This window comes from Panulirus ornatus, chromosome 22 (genome assembly GCF_036320965.1).
Source record: "Panulirus ornatus isolate Po-2019 chromosome 22, ASM3632096v1, whole genome shotgun sequence".
NCBI classification, from domain to species: domain Eukaryota; kingdom Metazoa; phylum Arthropoda; class Malacostraca; order Decapoda; family Palinuridae; genus Panulirus; species Panulirus ornatus.
In genome coordinates, this window is record NC_092245.1 from 9,586,529 (window position 1) to 9,594,679 (window position 8,151).

General features: G+C 43.0%; 1 long non-coding RNA gene across 1 annotated transcript; it reads right to left on the reverse strand.

Moving 5' to 3' along the window:
- Positions 1-3,139: 3,139 nt before the first annotated feature.
- LOC139756475 (uncharacterized) lies at positions 3,140-8,151 on the reverse strand. The gene is made up of 2 exons (XR_011714355.1): positions 8,074-8,151; positions 3,140-6,996 (listed from the first exon to the last, which is right to left on the reverse strand). It is a non-coding gene; the product is annotated as an uncharacterized lncRNA (long non-coding RNA).

Here is an 8,151-nt window from a genome sequence, read left to right on the forward strand (position 1 = left end):
GTACTCAACGCCAAGAAGTGGTCAACGTCGAGAAAAGATTCGCCAAATGCAAACCTTGCTAGGTAGCTCGGTCTTTTCGAAGACATCATTAGTTTGTGAGATGACGGTACGGGGAAACCTAAGTTTCTACCTCTGCGCGTCGGCAAGTACATACATCATGTCGCTTGGCCGTGCGCGTGCGAATCGTATTATTAGTGTTCGACCCCAATGCCGCCGAAGAAGCAGGAGCCTTCTTCAATGCCATTAGACCCAGTCTAATGACATCATTGTCGTCTCTTTTTGAAGACCTCCGTATGGAACCCTCACGGCACATTTGCTGTGGCACGAGGGAGACGACGCCTGACCGCGGAAGTAATAAGAAGTCTTGTAAGGCTTTTCCTGGTGTGAGTGCGGCCTGCCCTCCCCTGTCGCCTTCACTGCAGCACATTTTTGGATGTCATGATAGTCGTTCTTAGTCTTCTCCGAACGAGTCCCCAAAGAGGGAATTCCTCTTTTTTCCAATATCTACACACGGCTTCAGACTCCTTCGGCGCGCCAAGAGCAAATGCCTCTTTCTTGAGCGACGACCGTAACAAAAAGGAGCCTTCTGAGCGAGCAGCAAATTAAATGTCTGTTGTTCTCCAATGGTAATATCACACTCCTTGGGCATTGCAATACTTGTCACGTGTGTGCAAAAGCAATATAAAGTTGAATTATGTTACTATAGAGGCATAGAAGTTGATGGACAGAAAGTGAATAAAGCATGGCTGATTTGTTTGAGGCGAGTTGAGGTCGGTCGGTCGGTCGTTTGCTTAAGAAGGTTTGTGAAAGTACGGGGGACCCGAGTTTCTATCTGGGCGCCTCGGCAAGTATATACATCATGTCGCTTGGCCTTGCAGTTGCGAATCGTAGTATTAGTGAACTGCCCCAATGCAGCAGCAGCCTCCTTCAATGCAACCTCCCCCTCCTGAATGAGTCAAAAAGGAAAGCAACAAAAAAGAATCCGATGGCATGCATACATTGGTGTGTATGTTCCATGGGATAATACAGAGGTAGCAAAACCCGAAAGATGACCACACACAGGCGCGTGTCGTTGTTTGAGTTTTTCGCTCTCACCGAACACGCTCCTCTGCTTCAGTCGAAGCAGGCAGTCAGTCAAGTCTGACTGGTGGTGGTTGGTGTTGTTGTGGGTGTATGTATACTGTGAGAGGTTCGGCGTCTTACATCGGTGCAGCAGCAGCCGCCCAAATGATTATTATGGCTCTTGGTGGTAGTAGCAAGTCAAGCTGGTGTTGGCCAGACCCAGAAAGACAAAGCATGTATGCACCTTTGGGGCGGGGTGCATGCATGTGGGTCGGTCATAGGATAAGACATGCATTTCACGGGTCTTGCATGAGCATATTCATATGCTTGTCTCAAAGATTAAGCCATGCAAGTGTAAGTACAAGCATCCTCCTTCAATGCACATGCTCTGCTTTGTATGTGTACTGTTAACAAATGCCTCATCTAAATAGTGACGCTTATGAATGAGTTAAAGTGATTCCCAATGTCTGTATCTACTATCTAGCGAACCCACAGGCAGGAGAACGTAGGGCCTGCGCCAAAGAGCGGGGAAAGAAGATCCTGTTGAGCTTTATTCTAGCCTGATATTGTACAGGGAGATCTAAGTTTCTACCTCGCCGCCTCGGCAATTGCATGCATACATCATGTCATGTCGCTTGACTATGCGCGTTTCTGCGGATCGTAGGTCTTATTGCTCTACCCCAAGCTGTTGTTGGTGTTGGCCAGACCCATATACCAAAGAAGATGCACTTAAGGGCAGTGTTCGTGGGCCGGTCAGAGGATAAGCCATGCATTGATTCTATGATGATTACGGTCTTGAAACCTACTGTTGTTGGTGTTGGCCAGACCCAAAGACAAACCATGCACTTAGGGGCGGTGCATGTGGGTCGGTCAGAGGATAAATCAGAGTGGTGCAGCAGTGTGAATAGCAATAGCTGCTGAAACACGGAGCAAGTTAAGAAGACCGCCGGATGATATCCTTGGCCTTTTCGAAGACATCCTTCTCCATATGGAACAGTCATGGAACATTTTGCGGCACGGGGTAGACGACGCCTCAACGTGGAAGTAATAAGTCATGTAAGGCTCTTCCTGGTGTGAGCGCAGCCTGCTTTCCCCCGTCGCCTTCAATGCAGCACATTTTTGGATGTCATGGGAATCGTTCTTAGTCTTCTCAGAGGGAGTCCCCAAAGAGGGAATTCCTCTTTTTTTCCTATATCTACCCACGGATTCCGACTCCTTCGGCGCGCCAAGAGCAAATGCCTCTCTCTTGAGCGACGACAATAACGAAAAGGAGTCTTTTGAGCTAGCAGCAAATGAAATGCTTGTTGTTCTCCAATGGTTATATCGCAATCCTTGGGCGTTGCAAATACTTGTCACGTGTGTGCAAAAACAATATAAAGTTGAATTATGTTACCATAGAGGCATAGAAGTTGATGGACAGAAAGTGAATAAATCATGGCCGATATGTTTGAGGCGAGGAGAGGTGAGGTCGGTCGGTCGGTAGTTTGCTTAAGAAGGTTTGTGAAAGTACGGGGGGACCCGAGTTTCTACCTCGGCAAGTACATACATCACGTCGCTTGGCCTTGCGCGTGCTAATCGTAGTATCAGTGAACTGCCCCAATGCAGCAGCAACCTTTTTCAATGGAACCTCCTCTTCAATGAGTCAAAAACTAAGGCAACAAAAAAGAATCCGATGGCATGCATACAGTGATGTGTACGTTCCATGGGATAATACAGAGAAACAATTACTCGAAAGATATCACACATAGGCGCGTGTCGTTGTTTGAGTTTTACCGAATCGAGACGAGCTCTCAATCTGTCTATCCTTCCGGTGTCTGGGCCTGGTGAGTTTCCCAGTGTTGAGTCAAATTAAGCCGCAGGCTCCACTCCTGGTGGTGCCCTTCCGCCAATTCCTTTAAGATTCAGCTTTGCAACCATACTTCCCCCGGAACCTTAAGACTTTGGTTTCCCGGAAGCTGCCCGCCGGGTCATGGAAATAACTCGGACGGATCGCTGGTCAGCATCGTTTACGGTTAATAAAAGATCTATTCTGCATAAAACAACCTTATGAAATATATTGATGAACAATAACTTTCAAAAACCTTTCAAAACAAAGCAAGGGTAGCGACAACGTAGGGAGGAGCAGTAACAACTAGCTCTGAAAGAACGACTACAGCTCCGAACATGTCAGTAGCTGGCACGCGACCGAGTCGGAACACCAACGATTGCACATTGTCCTGCGCAATGTCGCTGCGCATGTAGTTATGGCTACCACCGCTACGGAGCAGTGATGGCTTGCCTAACTGACGTATTCGAGCATGTTGATTCTTTGGAATTCTTATTTTCTTTTAGCTAAACTCCATATATGCAAAGTTTTATTAGTGAGACGAATATAAAGATGTTTTATTGGCCTCAATAATGTTCAAAATTTGCCGTTTTGAAACAGTCTTAGAGAATTGAAGCGTTTTACACAACTAAGGCGCCAAGCATCTAAAATTGGCAAATCATAAAACAGCAAAGAACACAACATTTACCTGAATTTGCGAAGCCCAATGCTAAGGTTTGAAAGCCAAGCAGAACGCAAGGGTCAGCGAATCTCATTAGCTTTGTCTAACTATGAACTAGGCAGACGCACTAGAGGAAACCCTCCCTCTTAACACTGGTTACTGGCCCCCCAAAATGAAAAGAGCTTGTTGTTCTGGCTCTCAAGAGGCTGGCTGCCAATTTTGGCCCCTTCGAAAGGCAAATTAGAACGGTAGAACCAAGTTTCAGAACCCACGACCCAATGAAGTTCGCTGGCAACGAAGCAACGGTGTCCGCGCCTTTGCGACTGCTGCGGGGCTGGTCTCTTAACAATAATCAGAGTGAGCCACTGAAGGTAATAAACTCTACTTTGATCCCAGCCCTGAGCACACGGAATCATAAGAACGCATTGCACCAAGTTTAAAAAACACTTCCTTGTAAACACTTCACCGAGTGAAAAACACCCCTATAAGCGCTGTTCCACACTTAAAAAGCAATAAACATGTAAATCTACCAGACGTAGCACTGCGAACAAACACACAAAGATGAAACAAGAGAACATGTAATTATTAGAATAAGGCTCAAATTGAGGCAACAATCTTATAATGTCTGCCTAACAGTAAAGTGAATGATTGTAATGATTGCCAAATACAACACCTGTTGATATCAAAAACTGTGCAAAAATTTATATCAAAATTCAAATAATACCTACATGGTGATGAAAAAGTATCAAGACATTGCTTGTAATCGTACAATAGTGCATTGTTGAGAACGTACGGAATATACTTTTCTTTTGTATCTGCAAAAATGTTTAAGCTTCTGCATTTTAGATGTTATGCGATACCCTCATTCTAATAAAAATATGCTTCGCACTATTGGAAAATAGGTCTATCTTTGTAAGTTTTTCCTTTGCAAAATTTAATATTGGCACAAAGAATCCCTTTTATAACCAGTTTCCATATTGTACCGAAATATTTCCTTCCAATTCCTTCATTTAAACCATTATTACTTTTTTGGTACAGTAAGTCTACCGGTTACTCATACTTTCTCCTTTATATATATCCGTAATTTTATGCTGAAGACTTGTGAAACAGAGCAATGTTTTCTATTTCTATATTTGTGGTATATGTATACAATTATAGCGTCATTATCCTTCGCGGATAAAAAAAAAAATCTTATTTCCAAACCATCAACTTACACGATGATGGACTTGACATTCATCCTCATCCATTATCCTAACAATCAAAATGTACCTCGGACATTTCAGTTGGAGAGGGTTGTGATATCTATAAAGCTGAGGTAGGTGAAGGCTGCAAGTGGTTAATACAAACCACTGAACCAAGTGCTGCAGTAGTACGGTTAAGTATCTGCGCAGCAAGATATGTTTTTAACTGAACACTGGTGATAATTCTGGAAACAGGTTACAATTATGCCACACGATTTCAGTTACACTACGATATTTGCATGAACACTCCTGCTTGTCCTTCTCGTAAGCAGGATATTGATACACTCCATCATTCGTCAGCGATAAAGTTGGCCGATACCGAAATTATCAATTTCTCTTCACTGACGACTCTTCGTTCGTGTCACACTGATGCATTGTTGTGTGAGGTTCGACATTCAGTATATCATGAAATATATTGAACAATAAATTTCAAAAACCCTTCAAAACAAATGAAGGGTAGCGACAGCGCAGGGAGGAGCAGTAACAACTAGCTCTGAAAGAACGACTACAGCTCCGAACATGTCAGTAGCTGGCTCGCGACCGAGTCGGAACACCAACGATTGCACATTGTCCTGCGCAATGTCGCTGCGCATGTAGTTATGGCTACCACCGCTACGGAGCAGTGATGGCTTGCCTAACTGACGTATTCGAGCATGTTGGTCCTTTGGAATTCTTATTTCATTTACTTAAACTCCATATATGCAAAGTTTTATTAGCGAGACGAATATAACAATGTTTTATTGGCCTCAATAATGTTCAAAACTTGCCGTTTTGAAAGTCTTAGAGAATTGAAGCGTTTTACACAACTAAGGCGCCAAGCACCTAGAATTGGCAAATCATAAAACAGCAAAGAACCCAACATTTACCAGCATTAGCGAAGCCCAATTCTAAGGTTTGAAAGCCAAGCAGAACGCAAGGGTCAGCGAATCTCATTAGCTTTGTCTAACTATGAACTAGGCAGACGCACTAGAGGAAACCCTCCCTCTTAACACTGGTTACTGGCCCCCCAAAATGAAAAGAGCTTGTTGTTCTGGCTCTCAAGAGGCTGGCTGCCAATTTTGACTCCTTCGAAAGGCAAATTAGAACGGTAGAACTAAGCTTCAGAACCCACGACACAATGAAGTTCGCTGGCAACGAAGCAAAGGTGTCCGCGCCATTGCGACTGCTGCGGGGCTGGTCTCTAACAATATTCAGAGTGAGCCACTGAAGGTAATACACTCTACTTTGATCCCAGCCCTGAGCACACTGAAACATAAGAACGCATTGCCCTAAGTTTAAAAATCACTTCCTTGTAAACACTTTACCGAGTGAAAAACACCCCTATAAGCGCTGTTCCACACTTATAAAGCAATAAATATGTATGTCTACCAGACGCAGCACTTAGCATATGTTCAATAAACACACACAAAATTTGAATATAAGTGAATAATCCAAAGAAAGCAGTGAAGTTTAACGGAAGATAGGAGGGCTGAAAGAAGAGTGTTGATCATGGCATTCTACACGAAACCAAAATGGCGTCCTAGCTAGGAGCTGTGTAATCTTCCTACGTATTGATACGTCGAATAAAAGCTCAAGCAAGCCCTACTTGTCAAGGAAAAATGCACAGAAACATTGCCTTAGTGCTAGGGAAAGTCTAAGTTACCAAAAAGACGAGTAGACACCAAGAATCAGGCAACACAGACTGGAAATACAGAGCGTAAGAACACATCCGTCCTTGGCACCGACACAGAGAAGACTAAAAATGGCGGCCGAGCTCAGCAGCAACAAACATATACAAAGAAGCGCAATTTCAGACTTTGACATACTAATTTTTGTGATGTTTTTCATACACATGAAGGAGGTACCTACCCTCCTTGACTCGACGGTTTATCGCCCTATCAAACTTGCACGTGAAGGAGGTACAACCCTCCTTGACTCGAAGGTTTACCCCACTATCAAACTAACACGTGAAGGAGGTACCACCCTCGTTGACTCGACGAAGTTTTACACCACTATCAAACTTGCACGTGAAGTAGGTACTACCCTCCTTGACCCGACGAAGGTTTACCCCACTACCAAACTTACACGTGAAGGAGGTACAATCCTCCTTGAGGCAAGACGAGTGCTGCCATGACGGCTACCTCCCTCTTGCGATGTCAGTAGACGACTGTGGGTGACGTAGTCCTCGACGGTGGTCGGAAGGTCATCATATCCAACCCGTTGTTTGACTGGAATTATGGAAATGAACGGTGTCTTAATTTCCATTTCAACTTGAACACATTACGGCATATTTTAATTAAGTTAAATTACGGCATGTATATAACATCTACCAGTCTTTATTTGTGGGTTATGATAGAGCTGAAGTCATGGGTACATTATAGATTAATCTATTATCATCCATCTTTGAATATTTGCTTAAAATGGGTGGTAACTACGAGGACAAAAACCTCTCACTAGCAATGTTATCCTTACTATTCTTGTTCTGTGAAAATTTAGGGTAAACAAAATGCAATCGGATGTCATCATTTACCAGCAAAAGGAGCTTCAAAAGCTGGTCTCTTATTGTTTGTGTACTGCAAACATAAAACTTAAGTAGTCGTTATTCCCATGTTGAGCTAAACTGCTAATTGAGGCAAATAACCATATAACTAACAACCTATATGGCCTATAAGCCTAATTTCATAACTTATAACCTACGTAATACCTTTAATATGAAAACGAGGTTATAATAATGACAAATATTTCCAAATATATTGCCTACTTCATTGTTATCAAAACTTAGCCATACCCATATATAGTTACCCGCGAACAGACACTTCGGATTTGGCTGCTAATAAACTCCGATGCAGGTATTTCATTCTCTATACATCATTCACCATTGCTGCCATGTTCCACTCCTTTTCACACACTGAGCACACGGAAACATAACGAATTGCACTAAGTTTAAAAAACATTTCCTTGTAAACACTTCACCGAGTGAAAAACCTCTATAAGCACTGTTCCACACTTAAAAATCAATAAACATGTATGTCTACCAGACACAGCACTTCACATATGTTCGATAAACACACAAAATTTGAATATAAGTGAATAATCCAAAGAAAGCAGTGAAGGTTAACGGAAGATAGGAGGACTGAAAAAAGTGTTGATCATGGCATTCTAAACGAAACCAAAATGGCGTCCTAACTATGAGCTGTGTAATCCTTCCTACGAATTGATACATCGAATAAAAGCTCAAGGAAGCCTCACTTTTCAAGGAAAATGCACAGAAACATTGCCATAGTGCTAAGGAAAGTCTGACTTACCAAAAATAAGAGTAGACACCAATACATCAGGCAACACAGACTTGAAATACAGAACGTAAGAACACATCCGTCTTTGGC